Raw genomic sequence first — 22722 nt, 5'->3', positions numbered from 1 at the left:
ATATTCTTGAAAATAACTGTATATGCTGATAATATTGATATAAATGACGTTTACTACGTTTATTACATTTTATACAGGTATATGACGTTTTCGACGTTTACACCTTTTTGACAGTCGAAAACCTAAAAATTCGTCACACGGACCATCCCTGGTTACCAGTGAGCGGAGCAGTATAGTCGGGCGGACCGTCCATACGATACCATACTCAACTACCACGGAACTCTAACTTTTTGCGGATTTTTATTCAGAGCCTGGGCAATATTTCGTGATATTTGCACCCTCTTGGCCGACTGATGTCAACAAATATTACTAATATTCAGTACAGCCCTTCTAATTACTTGTTGAGATTCTCTTCACCGTGGCTTGTGTTGTGATGTTCGGCATTCGATTAATTAAGTTTTTGAAAAAAATTAAGTTTCGGTTCAATTCATCTCAAATTTATTATCTGATCATCAACGATAATTATAGGCGTTATCCTTGAACATACCTGGATTCTCATGGAAAATTTCAAAGCGATCAGCGCTATATTTCCGCCCTCTAATGTTAATGGGTTACTAAATAATATATGAATACGTAAGCACCTGTAGATATTTAAGTGTCCGAGTACATACGAGAATATAATGGGTATCAATTTAAATGTCAACCACTATCAACTTCTCGGGTATATGTCCTTCAGGGGTAAATATATACGTTATAGAATACAAATTTTGCAATTATTCACACAAAAGTCAGGCGGCATTTGACCCGCTAAATATTGACCGAACTTTATCGAAACAGGTATGCTTATTTTTTGGCCCGATTCCCTTCTCTATGTAAAATTTCGCGATGTTCGGGCCATAATTGCGATCTCTGGAGCGACCAGAAAAAAACCTACAAAAATTAAGTATTTGGTTCATTTCATCCCCTAAATATTAACCGATCTTTACCAAACACAATAGAGGTCAATAAATAGACAGAACCAATCCTACATGTAAAATTTCGTGAAGATTGGTCCACAACTGTGGTCTGTATCGTGTTTACAAATTATAATGGACAGACGTACGGACGGACACACATGTGTAGATCGACTCAGTTAGTCGAGATATGACGATCAGTATATTTAAAGGTGGCTCTAGGACCAATATTTCCCGGTCCTAGCTGCACAAAGCTGTAATACCCTGACAACATAGTTGTGTAGGGTATAATAAATAAGTTCTTCACCGATTGGCTTTATCCTAGTTCATACGATAACTGTACCTAGAGAAACGTGTCCAAATTTGGAACCAATTGGTTTATTAGTTTTTGAGTTATCGTGCCCGCCATTCGTAAAAACGCTGCTTTGAGGAAAATGCGTTTAAAGTTTGATGCTGACGCAATAAATCGGCTATATTTTCAAGAGTTCTTGAGATTTTCACTTGAAATTTTGTAGGGACATTCTTGGATTAGTGTAGGTTCTAATTAAAATAAAAAAACTAAATTAATTTTTTGAAACCGAGAATGGAGGGGGTCCCCTTAATACAGTTTGAGTCAACTAAGATAAAATTTAGTACAAAATAAATGAACAGCACAACGAAAAACAAATATGGGTCAGTTCAGGGTCTCAAATCTGATTTGGTATGAACTATATGAAGATAACGGTACTCTACCGTATAACCCCCATATATTGTTTCGTCCGATTTCTTGTAAATAGTGCACCAAACTTACAATGTTTGTCCTATTGTGCTAGAATTTTGTATATTTTACTGGAGTGAGTCTAAAACGATTTCATTAGCGGATCGATCTTTCTCGTTCCTTTTCAAAAAGGAACTAGTTCCTTAATGTAGTTCCTTTGCTCCATATAGTTCCTTTACTCCATGCAGTTCCTTCGCTCCATATAGTTCCGACTCCAACATATTTCCTTTGAATCTCTCTCTTTCGTCGTTCTTTTTGTTTCATAATGCCCTGTTCGTTCTTTTTGTTTTTTTTCGTTTTTTTCCATATAGTTCCTTTGATCCATACAGTTCCTTTACTTCATATAGTTCCTCTGTTCTTTATATTTCCTTTGCTCCATATAGTTCCTTTACTTCATATAGTTCCTTTGCTCTTTATAGTTCCTTTGCTCCATATAGTTCCGACTCCTACACATTTCCTTTGAATCTCTCTCTTTCATTGTTCTTTCGTTATTTCATGGTATTTTTTAAAGGATAATTCCCTAAGCTTTTAGAGTTATTCAACACATTCATTAAATTAGTTAGTTCATATTATTTCACTAGCTTATAGTTTTCGTACATACAAAAATTCATTTTGATGTAAATAATAATGTATGGAAAACGATTGACAATTTCGTTTGCGGAGAGAAGGCTTAAAAATAAAAGACTCAGACCTCAGTATTGAAGGAGTATGTGCTTCGATAATAGTATTGGGCTGATTTTCTTTTTATGGAGTCCGATCTATTTACGAGATTTATGGAGTAATGGATCGGATTGTTTATACAAATGTGTTGGAAAACGCTATGGTTCCTTTCGCTGAAGAAAATATAGCGCTTGTTTGGCTGTTTCAGCTTGACAATAACCTCAAACTTATACCGAAACGGCAGTAAAAATTTAAGGTTTAATAATGGCCAACACAATCATAAGCTGTTCCCCCTATAGATACATCTTTGGAGTACATAGATAGCAATGTCAAAAGAGGTTTAGTTTTTTTATTTTAGTTTTGGCCACCAGTGTATATCAATTTTATAGATTTGTTATGTACTGTATTATTCCTTTATGATCCAGGAAACGTTGTTGGTTCATATCAATTACATTGATTTTCGGAATCATTCAACAACAGAAATATTACTCCAGTTACTGTTTGTTTATTGCTGTTTTTTAAGCATGAACGGCATTTCAATTAAAAAAGTGTTTGTTTAATCAGGAATATCAATTGTAGCGTAACACGGTTATTTCATTGACCTACTGATTTTTTTGAGGGATGTAAATTAAAAATGACCAGCTAAATCTGTGAAGTAACCTTGCTTTATTATATAGTAAAACTTGCTTTATTATATAGAACGTGTAAGATTGGGGTATAAATGTAGTTCTAGACATTCATACTTATGGGTACTAAATTGAACTAAATTTACTAAATTTAATTTTAATTTTGGGTGAACAGATAGATAGAATGGTACCAAATGTGGATTTGAGTGAACCGATAGAGCTAGAATCTTGAAATTTGGAGCTAGGATCACTGTTGTAGTGTAGGATTGGGCTATGTAAAAAGTTTTGGAAATGTCTACTACTGTGTAAATTTGGATTTAACGATAACCGATAGAGCAGGAATCCTGCTCTAGAAGGATTATTTTGTAGGGTTGAGATATGGAGGTAATTTTGGAAAAAATTACTATAAGATGTACTAAATAGTTCTAAAATGTTAATAATGGTCGGTATTGGATTTTAAATACTTCCCACTTACGTTAACGTAAGTAATATAATATAATTTTCAGAACAATGATGTGCTACACAATGAGAAACTAAAATAAAAATTACAGCCAATTTTGTGTCCAAAATCCAAAAATGAGTCAGCATTAATCATTTTTGATATGTAGCACATGCACAATGAGAACCAAAAATAATAAATTACAGCAAATTCGTCTGAAAAACGTGTACAAAATCCCCAACATATCGAATATTGGGGGTAAGCGTTATATGGGGCTACCCTGAAACTTGGGTCCATATTAATTCTTTTTAGTACGAAGATGTGCTATGCAATGTGAACCCAAAATACCAAATTACAGTCAATTCGGTTGAAAACGTGTCCAAAATCATGTAATTACCAAATATTTGGGGTTACCGTAGTGTGGTGGCGACCCTGAAATTTTGGGCCAATATTATTATTATTTTTTGTACGGACATGTGCTATACAATATATTAAATTACAATCAATTCGGTTGAAAAATGTGTCCATAATCCCCAAAATACCGAATATTGGGGGTGCCATTATATGGAGGCTACACCAAACCGTGAAACGATGTATCCCATTTGCAATGCCAAACAGCCTAGGAGCACTAGCAATGTGTGTGCAAAATTTCAGAGCTCTATCTTAAATATTGCTATCTCTATAGTGATTTCAACAGACGGACGGACACGCATCGACATAGAATATTATTCGGATCAAGATTATATACATTATGGGGTTTCCGGTGAATAATTCGAGGTGTTGCAAACGGAATGACAAATTTAATATACACTCCATCTTATGGCGGAGGGAATAAAAACACTACATTAAATTTGAAGTTGGGGCCCTCATATTTTGAACTTGAGTCTAGAATGAGGTGTGTGTTTATTTAAATCGGTTGCGATGTATTTTTTGTAAAAACTGTTCAGGCCACATTTATTATCCGAATGAGATGAAATATGATCTCCTCTAGTTTCATGTAAATGGTATACAGAACGTCGTTTATCTTTGAAATGTCACGAAATGTTATTTAAATCGTTATATATTGCACCTTCTGTATATATCCAAAGTGTTGTAGGGTATTATATAGTCGTTCCCGTCGGGCTTTGGTCCATTTCATACGGGTTTTCAATAATCAGATTTAGCACTATATAAGTTTCAAGTCTAGTGTTGATATGCTGGGTATTCCGTCCGATTATAATGGTCTGGCAGGCTGAAAATTCCTTATTGGGATGGAAGCCATTGTTTATTTGTGTGTTATTGTTGATATTTCGGTATATCTGATATGTATGTATGTATTTAAATATTCATTTATGTATTGATACACTCTCTTGAAATCCATAATGTTATCAATATAAAATTCACATTTGTGTATATGTTTGTATTTTTTGAGCATTTGACATCTGAACCATTTCCAAATGTAAATACAACTCATATTCCTTATCTCCTTTCGATTGAATACCCGATGTTCTAAATTTTACTTTTCTATGAGAAATTATTCTCAGCGTAGTTAAGTATTTTTTATACTACATCTCATTCCATAATTTATTTATTTTTTTTCTTTAAAACCATTTTAGAGATTTTTTACACCACACTAAATAGTTTCTACTCGTGTATTAACATTTTTATTTATTTAATATTCATTAATTTTTGGTAGTTGTTGTTATCTCATTCCACTATTATTCATTTTATTTATTTAGTCATATTTGATTTTTTAGTTAATGTTTATATTCTAATTACCGGCTTTAGCTACCGCACACAGACTGATGATCAATAGACAACAAATTCTCACGAGACTTGTAAACATTTCGATAGAATTTTTCAAAACGAATGTCACGAGCGCTAGAACGGCGAGAACAATTCACGTCTGAATCAAGCGCCAGTTGATCGTCGACTGATATGGCCCCGGCAATCGGAATGCTGTATTCGAAATTGTTCTCAACATTGATAAGATACTCTGAGAATATCTAAGATTGAGTTCGAACATATACAGTAGAACATGAATATACAAGTATGTATATATGAATGTATGGGTGTCCAGAACCGTAGTATCTAGTTAATTGAATTGCAGTACAGCAGAGCAATGGATTCCAAGCCACCCAGCAATGCAAATCCTAGATAAACAAACCGGCTTCAATGTGCAGCATCACTTGACAATTTTGTGGTATTTCTGGTGGAAGCATTACGCCATGAATCATTCTGGAGAATGGAAGATGTTCTGTGTGTATGTGACATGTATAAATAATGATGAGCTCTTTTTGTTTATTGTCATTATTTAGAAAATCGCGAGCGTTGGGGATTCCAGCTTTTTTGAGGTTTTCCACTATGAGAATTACTACATCAGTTGTTGATTGGGCAAAGATTATTTTGCACTGGGAATAAATGAAGAACAATGACACTAATTCTATTTAGAAGATAGGTGTTTGCAGTTCACACTCAGGGGGCCTCTTATATGTTCATCTAGAATCATGTAATTAGCACACCCTCTGCAGCCATAATATTTTAATCAATCAACGATTTGTTTTTTTGGATTAGTTATACCTTCCTTCATAAGGTTGTGTGCATATTAAATTTGTTATTCGAATTGTAACACCTCGAAATAGTTACCGGAAGCCCTATATATATTGATCAAAATTAAATTCTATGTCGATTAAGCCATGTTTCCCTAGAGGTTTGAAATTTTACACATATATTGTTACTACTCCTGAAATGTTTGGTACTAAAAATGAGATACATCGATCCCCGGTTCTCTCAAAGGCTGAGTTTTTGGAAATTCGTACTAGAATAGAACGAAAAATACTAAATGTGTAGAACTCTTAAATTTGAAATGAGGGTCGCTGTCACTGACGGAGTGTAGAATAGAAACCAAAGGGTTTTTGGAAATTCAAACTATGAATATCCAAAAAGTTCTAAAATGTAATAAATTTGGTACAATTTCGTGGCATGTGAATGTGTAGAAATAAAGAACTTGAAATTTGGAATGCGGGTTTGGAAGTCTGTAGACATGTATACGAAAAGTTCTAAACGGTACAAATTTGGTACAATTTGCATTTGGAGGAACGAAATGAGCTGGAATTCTGAAATTTTAAATTAATATTACCGTCGGTGTGTATGTCTTGGATATGTAGGTAGTTTAGATAAATGTACGAAAGTACTAAATTGTAATTTATCTTGTACAATTTGAATTTGGGTCAACCGATAGAGGTGCAACACTGAACTTTGGAAATAAAATTACTACAACATTTCAGATTTCATGTAAGATATTAGTTTGGGAAATTCGTACTTATATGTACTAAATTTGGTGCAATTTGAATTTTGGGTGAACCAATATAGCTGGAATCTTGGAATTTGGAGTTAGGATCACTGTTTGGGCGTAGGATTGTGGTATGTAGGAAGTTTTGGAAATTTCCACCAATGTGTACTAAACAGTACTGAATTAGGTACAATTTGGATTTAAGTGAACTGATAGAGCTGGAGCACTGAAATTGGGAAATAAGATTATTGTTAGAGTGTAGAATTGAGATATGTAGGTAGTTTTGTGAATTCGAACATATGTGTTCTAAATCGTACTACATTTGGTACAATTTGAATTTTGTGGAGTACCAATAAAGGTAGAAACCTGAAATTTGAAGTTTCTGTTGTGGTGTAGGATTGGGATATGTAGGTAGTATTGGAAATTTGTTCTTATGTGTACGAAAAGTACTAAACATTATACAATTTGGATTTAGGTGAACCGATAGAGCTGTAATACTTGCAATTAATACTACTGTTGGAGTGTAGAATTGAAGAAAACAAATATTTTTGGAAATTTGTACTTATGTGTATTAAGTGGTACCAATTTTTATCAAAATTTGGAATTCAAATTACTGCTGATGTGTAGGATTGGGGTATGGGTATAGTTTTGGAAATTTGTACTTATGGGTACTAAATGGTACTAAATTTGATTCAATTTGGATTTAGGTGAACCGAAAGAGCAGGAATCCTGAAATTTAGAATTAAGATTACTTGTGGAGTGTAGAATTGTGGTATATGGTAGTTTTGGAAATTTTGAATTTTGGATGAACCGTTAAAGTTAGAATCCTTTAATTATGGTCGGAATTGGTTTTAAAATAATTCCCACATTTGCTAACGAAGTAGCGGGCATATGCAGTAAATCAATATAATTAGAATTAATTTGAAGGTTAACCAAACATCTTGGATATGATGACAACATATCCGTTCTATCCCATTCTTCAAATATCTTCCGTGTAATGTGCATTGTTACTTTTAAGGATGTATGTCCAACAGTCCATGTAGAATTGTAAACAAAGTGCAGGTCGAACTTTCGATCCGAATGTAATGCAATTTGGTACAGCTAATTTATTCCGCTAAGGTCAAACCCTATTGAAATTGGTGAAATTAGGTTCAGATTTAGATATAGCTCCCATAGATTCGTCCTATTTTACAATAGTGTATCAAAGTCCACATTTTTGTCCAATAGAGACGAAAGTATAGCGACTAGAGGATAACATAAGAATTGTGTCTAAAATTACGTGTATGTATTAGGTTTTATTGACATCGGTTACTAGACAACCATTGCTCGTACACACTCTGTTTTTGAGGTCTGCATGTCCGGAAATCTTCAAAAAATGCATTTATTTTCATATCATATTGGCTTTCCTAAAATATCATACAAAATGAAATCCTACTCAGTGGAGAAATATTATGTTCTCGACTGAATTTAAGTTTGATATGTAAGACTCTGACGCGAAAAAATTGCTGTGGGAATGGCTAAAAATGAAAGACTTCATTATTGCAAAGGGTACTGTGAAGTATGGAGGCAGATCAATAATGGCATTGGGTAACGCAATGTTTCCCTTCACTGAAGAAAATATACCGATTGGTTGGGTGTTTCAGCTTGACAATACATAGCCTCAAACATGCAAAAAAAAAGTCAAAGGTTTTTTGCGGGTGTCAAAAATCTGAGTTTTACAATGGCCAGCAAAATAATCAGATCTTCACCCTATAGAAAAATCTCTGTAATATTAATGGAAACAAAATAAAAATGAATTTCACAAACAAAGTGACATAACCTCTTCTCGATGGTTCAGGATGCGAGGCATATTATACCCAATGATCAAATTTAGCGTTTTAACACTTTGTGCCACGAATTTTTTCCGTAATCATAGAATAATTTTCTGTTCACAGATTAAATGCAACTATCCGAAATAGGATATAAACAAAATTTTACATCGCTGCATTCGGGAGATACAGTATGTCCATCCTATAAAATAAAAGTTCAATATCAAGAAAGCCAAATGCTAAATCGACGGAAAAAAATATTTTTAATATATTCTCTATATTCTTTTTTACAAAAATCAAAAATAATTATGATGGCAGAATTCGTGTCATTCGAATTCGAAGCGATTTATATAATTTGGTCTGTATACACAAATTAGCACTGTACACATTTTTGCCATTATGTTTTGCGATTGGCGGGCACGATAACTCAAAAACTAATAATCCAATCGGTTCCAAATTTTAACACGTTTCTCTGGGAGTGTATAGCTATCGTATGAACTAGCTTAAAGCCAATCGACGAAGAACTTCCTTTTTTAACTTAGTTTGTTGTCACAAAAATAGGAGAATTTCCAAAAAAAATTCCAAAATTTTCCAATTTTATTTTTTTTCGTATCGATCACATTTTTACACGCATCGATGCCAGCCTCACCTCCAACGCATAGTTGTGATTCTGGACTTATGGTTATTCCGAATAATCTATAATTGATCTCACATACTTCTATATTTTGAAGTTTGGCCCTTATCCGTAATTCCGTTACACCCCAACCAGCTACTTCCGTTTCGTAAGATGTATACAATTCGGTGCGTAGTTCTTCGGAAATCGGTAAACATATTGGTATTATGTGCATTACATTGGGAACACTTTGCCTTAGATGCACAAGTGCAATATCATTTAGTTGGCTAGGCGATGTGGGTCTATACAACGGATGGACAATTGCGTAGTCAATTCGAATATCAATATGGGGTGCAATGCAGCTTTTACGTCCGCGTATATCTACAATACAATACAATCGGGATCTTCTCTTAAATCCCATTCTCCCAAACGTACAGCATATAATTGCCATTCGTTTGGTATTTTTGGATTTTCGATACAATGTGCAGCTGTTAGGATATAATGTGAATTTATCAGACTGACACCACATAAGAAAACATAGTCGTTGGGGGCTGCAAAATATTCAAAAAAGGGAGTTAAAAAAATCTAGAGATTCGAGAAAGTGCAAAAATACCCTTTTTGTATTGTATCAAAACCATCCATGGAAATTCGTCGATTTCGGTTACATTTCCGCCATACTTTCGATTCGACAAATATCTTCCACATTTCCCTGGTTCGGGTAATTCATTAGCTGGTGTTGTATTTCTTCCACCATTATTAGACCTTTCTTTCTTACGATATTTTTCAGGACAGCAAACCTGTAAAATAATAAAAAATGTATATTCATGGTTTTCTTTATTTTCAATTCGTATCGTTTATACTACCAATATTCTTTCCGCCCGGGGTTTTGGTTCACTGTAATAACCACACTGACTATTTCGTAGGAATTGTCGCGTTTCATCGGTCATATTTCTCTTTAACATATTCCGTAAGTATTTGCATTCGGCGATATGTATGCAAATTCCATTTTCTCCATGGGGATTTACACAGCTGCTGTAGGCTACCTTGGAGGCTAAATTAGTAATAGAACAAAAAGTAGTAATGCATTTTTATTAATATCAATGAAGTCAAATTTTCTGATTGGTGTTGGAATTATAATTCCATAGAGAAACATGTGGTACAGGGTATTATGTATTTGTACATACAAAAGAAAACGTAGTCTCTTTTCAAGATATACACGGAATAATTTTCTGAACCGAAATATACGTGTCCGTCTGTCCATATATATCATTACTAGCATAGATCCGCTACGTCGTTAGCGGATCTTTATATACTTTCTGATTAAGTATAAATTTAAAACTTTTCGAATAATAAACCTATCATATCTTAAACTTTTTAAGAAAATCTAATTTCTTTCTAACCGAAACGTTGATGCTTCTATTCTATTTAATCGAGTACAACTTACATATATTTATATTTTCTGAAAGTGTACTATTTTGTCGATCCTCCCGATGGACCAATGCAAATAGAACCATAATATGATTTTTAAACTTTTTTGTTCCTTTCGGTAATTTAATACAAATGGTAAAATATGTAGTAGGTTTTAGTACTTGTGTACCCTTCTTATAGGTCGAAGTTTTAATATAATATTTTGTACAACGCATCACTTATTATACAAAGATCTGCCTTTATAGCAAACATTTCCATTAAAATTGCAGAAATTTAGTATTTCTGGTGCGTTATGTGTTACAAAATCCACATTGTCGGTATTTTTAGCATATCCACGACATAGAGATCCAGCCCATTATTCATTACTTCGGAAGTCGCTGCAGTATAAAATATTTCCAGTGGGGTTGGAAAAATCACTGGAAATACATATTAGAAACATTTGCGTTTAAGAGTGCCAACAATTTAGTACTTGTGGTGTTCAGTGCCTTGTTTTCATAGTTTCACTTATTTGTAGATGAAGTCTCCTCCGAGGGATGAGGGATTGGAAACTATATTTCACGTAACTGTCAGTAATTTTTAGTAAACATTTTCGATAAATATTTCCATAAAACATTTTATTTGCCATAGTGAAAGATAAATACTAAAATTCGGATATCTGTCCTATTTAGTACGTTTTGGTACAAATTTCAAAACAAAAAAATCTTTTTTAATTTGTTATAGCTAAATATTATTATTATTTCCTTTATTCATAATCAATAAGCCTATGATGGCCAAACTTTGAATACAAATGTCAAACAAAATTGCGAAAAGCATTGTTTTTCATAGAAAAAGCCTTGTAATAGTTATAGTACATTTTAGTACTAATTTCAAAACAATTATGCGTACCATTTTATTTCTAAGAGATTAAGCTACAGATTTCTATTTCTACCAATTCAATTGCATTTTTATTTACTACTTTTTATCACCAATTTAGTACTAATTTCCAAAAAAATGTTATGTATAGTTTTATATTAGTAAAGCTATATGCGAAGTTTCGCCTTTTTATCTGTATCGGTTATATTGCAATATAATATTTACAACTTGTTAGTACATTTAAGTACTAGTTTCCAAAATATATGTTTCCCATCATTCTATTTGTAATAGCTTAAGTTACATACAAAATTTCAGATATCTATCGCTACCTGTTCTATCGTAGTATAATATTTAGTACTTTTTAGTATCTTTAGTACTAATTTCCACAATTTGTTCACACATTCTGATTCGCTTTTCATTGACAAAGCTTTATGACAAATTTTGGAGTTCTATTTCCAACCGTTCCGGTGTAAAAGAGCTTTAGTACTTTTTAGTACTAATTTCCGAAAATATTTTTGCAAATCATTCTATTTGTATTAGTTTAAGCTACATACAAAGTTTCAGATATGTATCTCAATCGATTACATTCAAATGTAATAATTAGTACTTTTTAGTACCTCTTGGTACTAAATTCCAAAATTTTTTACATATACCACTACGCTAATCGTAGGCAAAGTTACATACCAAATTTCAAAGTTCTACACCTAACAGTTCCCCCGTAATACGGTTTTTAGTAACTTTTAGTACAAATTTCCAAAAACACCGCCTTATCACACGCCTATGCATCAAACCCGACCTACATTCAAGTTTCTAGCTTTAGCTGTTTCGTCTGGGCGTTGATGATTAGTCAGTCACTTATAACGCAACTCTTTTATATATATAGATAGACATAAACAATGGAAACAGGTCGCAATTTGACACAGCTCAATTAAGTATTCCCAGGATGAGTCCTATTGAATATGTTCAGATTTAGATATAGCTCCCATATATGCATTTTATATGAAATGTTATATGGGCTGCAGAGTATCATGTCTATGTATATAGACAACATATTTAATTTCCAATGTCCAATTTCATGTCAATTTCCAAAACTGTTCTATCGACAGGATATTGCACATATAACCACAAATTATTTCAATTTTTGCTTGGACAAAACTAAAGCAACTCTACTGTTCAAACAGATGAGCTCTCAAATTTTAATTATTTTTAACGTTATGATTACTATTTCGATTTTGGTTTTCAATTTTGAATCATTGCCAAGAAAATATAAAATGGCTAGGAATAAATACAGTACTCCGATAACACAGCTAATTACCAGTGATTGTGAAAATAATTTATCACAGAAAATGATTTCGGATAAATATTCCATGAATAAATCAGTAATTTCTCGAATTATAAGTCGGTTTTATGTAACTAGATCAGTAGTGACAGCACATCACGGACAGTTCATAAGAACATCTGTTCGTAGAGATCAACAAATAAAAATACCCATTTAAGAGTTCAGCGGAATTGATGAGACGGCTATCGTTGGATATAACCTCAAGAACAGAGCTTAGACGAGCTGTGGTAACATGCCTACAACCCGGAAACTGTCAAGAGAGCGATTTATTTCCTGAAGAGAATTGGAAAGCCATATTGCCTTTCGCCAAAGCTTATATCAATTTGAATCCGACTCAGTGGAGAAATATTATGTAATTATAAAGATTACTTAATTACCACATTCCCCAAATGAATTTGTATTCAAAATATAATTATTTTAGTACATTTTATGTTTCGTACAAATTTCCAAACCCACTGTCTCAACTCAACCCTGTACAATAGCTATCGCCATACCAAATTTAAATACTGTAACGTTATTCAGGCAATCTCCATTCCAAAGTTGCATTTTCCGACTATTTTAGTACCATTTACAACTATTTTTGCACGTACAGAACTAATTTACAAATCCAACTCCTAACCTCAATCCTTAAATAGTAATTCCCATAACAATTTTAATAATTTCTCTCAATACCAATTAATGTATTAATTTGATCTAAAAACTCCTATGAGCTTTAAACTCCTTTGAGACCCATAATCCAAATTTCAGGTTTCTGGACCTATCAGTGGTACCTAACGTATGTACCATTCCTACTGGAATGGGTGGAGTATATACTGAATTTGTCATATCGTTTGCAAACCTCGAAATATTCGCCAGATATTGAAAAATTATCCATATTGGGCTACTTTTTCGGCAACTTTGGGCACGTTTTGTACTGTGAATTCTCATTCACATCAATATTGGTCCATGTTTCTGGTTGGCACGTTATTCAAGTAAATTGACCGTAATTTGATATTTTGGGTTCTCAAACCTTCCGACTAAAAGCTATGAATATATCGATACCACCGAACTTTCGATGTTTTGATGGTTTCAATCACATTTTAACCCCAAAGTAACTGTAAATTCCAATTATGGGGTTTTAGTGGTTGCTCATATATACAAGTATTTTGAAGATTTTAGATTCTCTTGGAGTTTTCAGTTTTTTCAACCTGCGTGTCTGTATTTTTTTTTCATTTTCTCAAAAACAACCTACTAACAGACAATTTACAATGATATAGTCACCATTTGAAGTTCCCGACATTTTTAAGGAATTTTGATTGCACACCACACGTTGGAGGGTATAAAAAGTTCGACCCGGCCGAACTAAACGTCATTTTTACTTGTTATGTATTGCAATGCGTTTTGTGAATCGTGAAATTATTCGCATCCGATTTTATTGTCAAAACAACCAGTAAAATTTAAAGGTCAAAAGTTTATTATTTGCCTCCGAATTCAGTGGAATTCACAGTAAAAAAATACTTCAATACTATTCATAAAGAAATGTTGATATAGAATCACAACTTATCTAGTTGAACAATTAAAAAAGTTCCGCCCGGATGTATTCAAAGAAAAAGTAAAAATGTCCAATGATTATTTGTCGCAAAATTTTCATTCGTAGATCATTCTTAGGTATTTTCATGGAAAGTTATATTTTTTCAGATTACTCACCCACATTAGCTGCCACACACAAGCTGACCCATAGACACACATTTCTCAATATTTTAGTAAACATTTTTTTTAATTCGAATAATTGCGGCGCACGGGTAAGACAATCCACGTCTTATTGAAGTGCTGGACGAAAATCAACTGAATTTTATGCAATGCAGAACCAAATTTTGAAACATTGATAAGACATTCTAAAAATTTTGAATGTTAAATTAGTGTTTGCTAATACGATGTCTGATCAAAGGAACTAATTTTGCAACGTATCGTGAGTTCTGGATGTTCGATGTTCGCGGGGAGTCGAAAACTATGCGGATAGAACTTCGAAACCTGGAATATTGTCACTGCAATGCACTATAGGTAATTTGCCCTGTTTTGAGGCAGAAATTAATAACAGCGGTGTTAAACGATTTTTGACTTTTTAAATGATTTATATGTACAAGAAAGAGAAAACGCAGATTTCCACAGTAGAAACCGGATATAACGAACAACGGTTATAAGCAACTACACATATAACGAACAAAGCTAATTCTTTTTCAGATATTTTCATTAGTTTTCTTAAACACAACAAACGGTTGAAAACTATTAGGGTAGTGTGTTAAAAATATTTCGTCCCCGCGATCAGATTTTTAAAGGAATAATTATTACAATGTTGTATGTTTTTGCAGAATGCATTAATAACAATTAATTCAGTACCCATTTTTACTCTTTGATGTTATTAATATGTAAAAGTGAGATAAAACCATGTGTACTACAGTCGAACACGATTATAGTAAACCCTGGTTATCTGAACAACATTTTTTCGTATGTATTTTTTTATTTTTAATCAATGCTGAAAAAATCAATTTTTGGTGGTTTATATTTTAAGTGAAACCCAAGCCCGCCATTTCCTCTTTTGCACTTTTAAGATTTTTTCTCATAATCTTTACTTCAACAACCTATTTGCGGTTTACGAGTCTTGTTATTTATTTTGTAATCAAAATTCGAGTGTATTCGTTTTTTTTCGCGGAAAAGTTCTATCTTCCTATGACATTTGGTCTATGCAAAATTACCTAATTTCCTTTTTTAAGTTGACGTATTTTTCGTCCATATTGCTGTTATTGCCAACTTTACGTGCGGGGACGTTGTAAATAACAATAGGTTCGTTCCCGTACTTTTTGATAGTAAAGCTAGTAAAAGAGCGAACTATCAAAAATTACTCTTACATACAAGATTTGCGCAAAAAGTAAAGGAACGAAAAGTCTTATATGGCTGGACGCTCCCATAATTATTAGAATGTTTTAGCGAACTAGAACAAAAAGATATGGAACAAGTCAAGTTTAGGGGCACCACTCGGATCATTTTGAAATGATTACGGTAAGTAGCCCTCCTTGTGCTGATTACAGTGATATACATTTCATGTGAGGAAATGCATACTTCCCGAGATATTGGCCTTGACATTTCGGAACATATTTTGTTTAAAACAACCCTTTTCTATTGCCACCAAGGCAATACATGGCTACGCAATATATTCTTCATTTAGTTATATAGCACAAACCATAACATTTAAAATGATAAAATGATACGGCAGATTAAAACAACATACTCTCCGAACTTTCAAGGCCCATATCTCGGGAAGTATGCATTTCTCCCCATAAAATATATATCACTGTAATCAGTTCACAGAGGACTATTTACTGTAAAAATGTCAAAGCGATCCAAGTGGAGCCCCTAAACTTGACTTAAGCCCAAGATATTTGAATCTTCTTCCAGCCATTCATCTTCGCTATCCTCCAAAAGAGAAAAAAATCAGTTTGTCAATTATTTGTTTTTTTTCAGCAAATGTGTGTGCGTCTGTGCGTGTGTCCCTTTTGTTGAAGCGCTAACTTTCATATGCTTTATTTCGGACTGTATATCTCTGGCAATCAAATGTCAAATTCATAATTTACTACATTTACGATTTCGTGCTAGACCAAATTGGTCTTGCAGAAAATAGGAGAAGATAACGCCATTTTTGTTTTAACTCTCTTAAATTTAACTTCAATTTTTCCTACTTTTCGGTGTAAGGAAACGCTTTTCTAGCAAAGTCTTGATTTAGATTAGGCGAGTTTACTTGCGGCAAGTCTTTGTTTGTAGGAGAGAGGGGCATGGGGTATAGAAATGAAAACAAATTGCTCGTACCGACAATTTTCTGGCAATTCGTTTTGTGTATTTCGTATTTGTTGACATTTTATATATATTTAAATGTGAAAAAAACAACAAATAAAAAAATATTTTGGAAACCGAATTGCATGGAGCAAGTTCAAAAGAGAACGATAAAAATTGCCGCAAGTAAACTCGCCTAATATAAATCAGGACAAAAATTGCAAAACTAGTACAATATAGTACTATATTGCAGGTTTGGGAACACAGCTAATATGTTTCTTTGCTTTTATATCTTTCACAAACCAAATATCGAAAATTTTATTGTTTTTTATTCTGTAGTTTTCTACAAAAAAACGGATATATCTTGAAAAATCGCAATTTGAGACGTATTGGAATCGATTTATGAGGCTTTAATTTATATATTACAGTTGTCAAAAGAATCGATTTATTGGATTCGATTTATTTTTATTTATTTTTGATTTATTTATTTTTATGTTTATGATTTGTATTAAGCGGTTTAAAACGTTTTAAAATAAGCCTTAATTTTTAAAATTTTTTATTTCTTTAATTTTATTTTCAAAGTGTAGAGTTTGGCAACGATTTCCACCTCTTTAAAAACACTTTTACGCAAAAAATCTTACAGAATCATAAATTTTGAGATGTTTTCTTTTTTTGTTTTGCCACCAAAAAATATATTATTTTCCAAAATTGAAAAAATGACTTTTTGCCTAAAAACTGTCCAAATTACCTATAGTGCAATGTTGAAAATGTAGAAATTTGCAATATGTCGTAGATTTTCAACACATTACCATTCCTTCATCTCTTTCAAAGGGTATTAGAGTTTCTAACGAAATGACAATGATTTTTAATAATATATAATAACTTTATTTCCAAAAAATAATCAGAATAAGCACAAGAAAAAATATCGGAATCCAGATGACCTTAAATCGGAGAGATCTTCATTTGTATCTTGTCTGTTTTTTATTTTTATACTCTGAGTAAATGATATGCTCAATAAAAGACACTCGGGTTGGAAAATTTGACTAGAACATTCAATGAGGGTTTGGTTAAAATATAATCTGATATTGAAAATTGTTTGCAAAAAAGTTGCTTACACTTCAAGAAGACCTGGAGCGGTGCCGTTACATGGATCACAAAAAATGAACCTACATTGACATTTTTCTGCGAAAAAAATCTGCATTAGAGTCACTTCAATGCGATTAAAACCTTAAAAATTACAAAAATGGGTTCAATATATCCCATTTGCACTACTAAACATTCTAGGAGTAGTAGTAGTAGATAATTGGTATGCTAACACTTGATATAGGATGCATCAAGTGTTAAAAACTCATGGGACAGAAAAATTGAAAGCGAACACTAAAATAATCAAAACAAACTCCTCTAGACCTATTCTGTAACAATCAGATCCTTTATCAGTAGGTTCGAGTCAGACCGAATATCGAATAAGCCACTATTTTTCCAAAAAATGTAAATATTTCATTAATTGTTCGGCTGTGTTTTGTTTAGGTATCGTTCTCCGCCTCTCCTCTTACTTGGTGGTTGTTTATTGAATACTGTTTCTTTTGCTAAGAACTGCCGAACTTTATAAGCCTTAACTGAACTTTATAAGCCTTAAGGACCAAGATTTTACTAAATACGGTGTAATGACCATTTCGGAACGACAAATTTAACACATTAGACATCCCAATGTTCTTGAGCTACGTGAATGGGTTTTATTTTCCATTTCACTAACTTGCTCCGTCTGTCTGGCATCAGCCAGGCAAAAAAAAAAATGACTGAAAATTGGACTTGATTCAAGCCTTAAGATGGAATCCATCGGTCCAACCCAAAACAATTTCGAATATTTGTTACATCTTTAAATTATAGTAGAAACGAATGTTTTCTCGGTCCTCGACCCTTATTTCGAAGATGGGATCTATCGGTCCATTAAATTTAGTTACTCTCTCTCCCTCTCCTTCTCTAATTCTTATCAAAATAACATACAACTTAATATCAAAGAGATTGCAAAATAGTTATAACCCTAATATACATGTCTATGTGCCCTAGACAAACAATAGACGTGCACTCCATTTAAAATAAATACATTCAGGGCTAAATGGATGTCATAGCAGACATGCTGGCCATTCACTTTTCGTTATCCTTTCATAAAAAAAAATAACATAACGCCATCATGTTATTTTTTTTATGAAAATACAAATTATGCACAAATTGGCATATTCTGTAGGAATAAATGTGAAATTTTTGGTAATATTATTTAAAAGGAGACTTGTTACAAATAATTACAATAGAAGTATGATGGACTAAAATATTTAAACTCCTATAAATCGCTTAATCATGTCATAAGTGGATCTAACACGGCGCTCTTTGTAAATCCATAAGCTTGAAAAATTGGTTTCAGACCCCATGTTTCTTTGGAGCAAACCTATTTCAGACAATTTGGCGTAGATTTACAAATGTGCGTTCGTCTGTCTGGCCGTATCGTGTACGATAACTCTCGAATTTAGTAAATGAATTCATCCAATCTTTGCACATTGAAATATTTATACCAAACTTATTTCAAGTTCGAAGATAGGTAATATCAGTACACTCTTGTGCTAAAAATTTGTTTAATAATACCTTGCGATCGGAATACTTATAAGTCCAATACCAGCAAATTGATTGTCCGATTTGAACCAAACTTTGCACAACCTATTATTTTTACTAAGCCAAGATCAAGTCCGAAGGTTGGTCCAGTATGCCTTCTCCTCTGGTACCTTTTAACTCCTTTAAATCGTTCAGTTATGTCATAAGTGGATCTAAAACGACCGTCTTTATAGATCCAAACCTTGAAATTTGTAAAGTAAATGTTTTAATACTTTTTTTCAACCTTTTATAAGGATGTATTTTTTTACCATCTATTGGCCTACCACAGTGTGGTACAATAGATGTACATACGATATGTTTGTAACAGGCAAAAGGAAAGAAGATAGACCCATGATTTATCTGCGTTGATTTATGTCCGTCCGTCTCTCCATGTATTCTTGTTATCCGATTTGGATGAAAATTGATACAGATCACTTATTTGGCACCAGGGCGAACCCTATTGAAATTGGAGAAAATCGGTTCAGATTTAGATATAGCTTCAATACATAGTTTCGTCCGATTTTATGTAAATGGACCACCAAATTGCCAATGAAATTACTATTTTATATAAATGATGAACCAAACTTCCGCTGTTTTTTTTTCATTGAGACACAATTATGCATAGCTTATCCCCATATATATATTCGTCCGATTTTTAAGTAAATGATACACTGAAGAGCCTACGTTTGTTCTATATACACGAAATTTGGCAGAGGGTATGGAATTTAGTCTAGAACGTTGTGTGTTAGGTTTTGTTGAAATCGGTCCAATTTTTTTGTAAATGGTGCCTCGAAGAGCCTAGGTTTGTTTGACTAACATGAAATATTGCAAAGCGTATTGTATTGAAATCGGTTCAGGTTTAGACAGAGCTTCCATATATATTTTCATCCGACTTCATCTAAATGGTGTGCAAAATAACTAAGATTTTTTTCGATTGGGACGAATTTGTGCACAACGTAAAAAATTGAGCCTAGAATAACGTGTATTGAATTTTGTAAAAAACATTCAGATGTAGATCTAACCGCTCTATATTTTTTAGTCTGATTTCATGCAAATTGTACAACAAATAATAAAAGTTTCTCCGATCGCACTATAGGTAATTTGGACAGTTTTTCAGGCAAAAAGTCATTTTTTCAATTTTGCAAAATAATATATTTTTTGATGACGTTAAAACGAAAACATGTCAAAATTTATGATTCTGTAAGATTTTTTTCGTATAAGTGTCTTAAAAGCGGTGAAAATCGTAGCCAAACTCTAAACTTTGAAAATAAAATTAAAGAAATAAAAAAGTTTAAGAAATTAAGGCGTATTTTAAAATGCTTGAAACCGCTGAATACAAAGCATAAACATAAAAAATTAAACATGGAGAATATTGGCGATGGTGTGCGCTGTTTATTTAATGTATAATATTTGTTAATACGTTTGTGTAGCGATTCAAAATTTACATAGTTGACTATAATAAAAGAAATGTGTTTATTTTTTAAACATAAGTCATTTTAGATAGACTTTTACTAAAGTGTTTAAATTTGTCTGATCTTTTGACAGCTGAAATATAATAACGAAAGCCTTCTAAATTGATTCCAATAGGCCTCAAATTGCGATTTTTTGCGTTTTTCATGATATATCGGTTTTTTGTAGTGAACTTCAGAATAAAAAACAATAAAATTTTCGATATTTGCTTTGGTGAAAGAAATAAAAGCAAAGAAACATATTGTTGTTTACAATGTCCCCGCAAGTAAAGTTGGCAATAACAACAATATGGACGAAAAATACGTCAAATTAAAAGAGGAAATTAGGTTATTTTGCATGCATTCGTCAAGATGGACCAAATGTCATAGGAAGATAGAACATTTCCGCGAAAAAAAAACTAATACACTCGAATTTTGATTACAAAATAAATAACATGACTCGTAAACCTTTAAATATGTTATCGCGGGGTCGAATTTTTTTTAACTTATTACCCTAATCGTTTTCAATCGTTTGTTGTGTATAAGAAAACCAATGAAAATATCTGAGACAGAATCAGCTTTGTTCGTTATATGTGTAGTTACTTATAACCGTTGTTCGTTATATCCGGTTTTTACTGTGGAAATATGCGTTTTCTCTTTCTTGTACATATAAATCATTTAGAAAGTCAAAAAATCGTTTAACACCGCTGTTATTAATTTTTGCCTCAAAAACAGGGCAAATTACCTATAGTGGATCGATATAAAATTTTGGAAACGTATTGTGCTGCAGCATACTAGATCTACATGTAGCTCTTATACACAATTTTGCTCCATTTCATGCAAATGGTACACCAAAGAACCCAAGTCGTCCCGATTGACATGAAATTTTTAACAGATTTCAGACTGGTATGTTTATGGGTTGATTAAAATTAGTTCAAATATCTATAGAGTTCACACATTTAATTTCATCTTATTCCATTTTAATGATCCTCCAAAGGTGATATGTCTGCCCTATGAACAAAATATTGTACATACAGTCGAGTACGCTTATAACGAACTTCGACTATAGCGAACACTTTTTCTGGTCCCAAAGTTTTAATAACCTGTAATATCATGTTCATAAAAGAAAAAAAGAAACGCAAAAAGAATTGTCAAAAGAGCAAAAAACTACCCGTTTCCAATATAATATATTCTTTTTCTGAGAAGCCTATGTTTTGCCTTACCTTGGATATAACGAACTAATTTGCTTTGTGCTTACTAGTTCGCTATAACCGTACTCGACTGTATAAGCATATCTTGTATGTACCCAAAGTGGTGAAGGTTATCATCCGACTTTTGAACATTCCTTACAGCTATTTTAACCATCTATTGGGCCATAAGTATGTATCTTTTAACTATTTCGTTTCTTTAGTCGTTGATTTTTTAGAATTTGATTTTTTGTTGTTTTATTTCAATCATTCTTCAACATAAAATTGCTGTATTGGTGCTCTCGCCTGTACCTATGTATACCTTTCTTTCTGTTGTACGGTAGCTAGCTGTCCAGTTGCTTTGTGCAGAATTTACAATTTGAAATGCATAATGAAACTGACAGTTGTCAGTTACAGAAAGAAAAACGTTTTCCCTGTCACAAACCAACGAGAGTCCACTAGGCATGAATCTATAGTAGAATAAATAATAAAATTAATAATAAATAAAAGTTACAAAAAAATTTTTTTTTGGCTGTAAAATTACAATAATACGACTTACTTTTGTTTGGGATGGTTTCAGAAAAATCATGAATATTTTTTTTATAATTCTCTTAAACTTATTCAATACAACAACATAGTTATGGTTTTAATTCTGTTAAATATTTATAAAAAAGGGAACAAACTTAATAAATATCACTGTGCTACAAAATAACAAAAAAAAAATTCAGTGGTTCTAATGTACCAATTCTGTTTAGTTGGAGTCCCTGGACCACGAAAATACCTTTGGTTTTTCTGGGTCACTTCGAAAATTAATTTTTGTATTGGTAAATATAGAGAAATACGTGGTTTCATGGATTTTCCATTTGAAACTTGAATAACTTATTTACTTTATAACGGATTTATATTATTCTTTTTTCTTTCGAAGAGTACAATTTTTCCTAATATAAATCCATT

The 22722-nt window shown here is 32.7% G+C and overlaps 1 pseudogene; it reads right to left on the bottom strand.

Moving 5' to 3' along the window:
- Positions 1 to 5138: 5138 nt before the first annotated feature.
- Positions 5139 to 22722, bottom strand: part of LOC133323511 (serine protease easter-like) — a 44413-nt pseudogene continuing 26829 nt past the window's right edge.

The sequence above is a fragment of the Musca vetustissima genome, unplaced genomic scaffold (genome assembly GCF_032173495.1).
Source record: "Musca vetustissima isolate MV318-11 ecotype Yass unplaced genomic scaffold, APGP_CSIRO_Mvet_v1 utg25896, whole genome shotgun sequence".
NCBI classification, from domain to species: domain Eukaryota; kingdom Metazoa; phylum Arthropoda; class Insecta; order Diptera; family Muscidae; genus Musca; species Musca vetustissima.
Note: the sequence above shows the minus strand (reverse complement) of the source record. Positions and strands in the feature narration are given on the sequence as shown.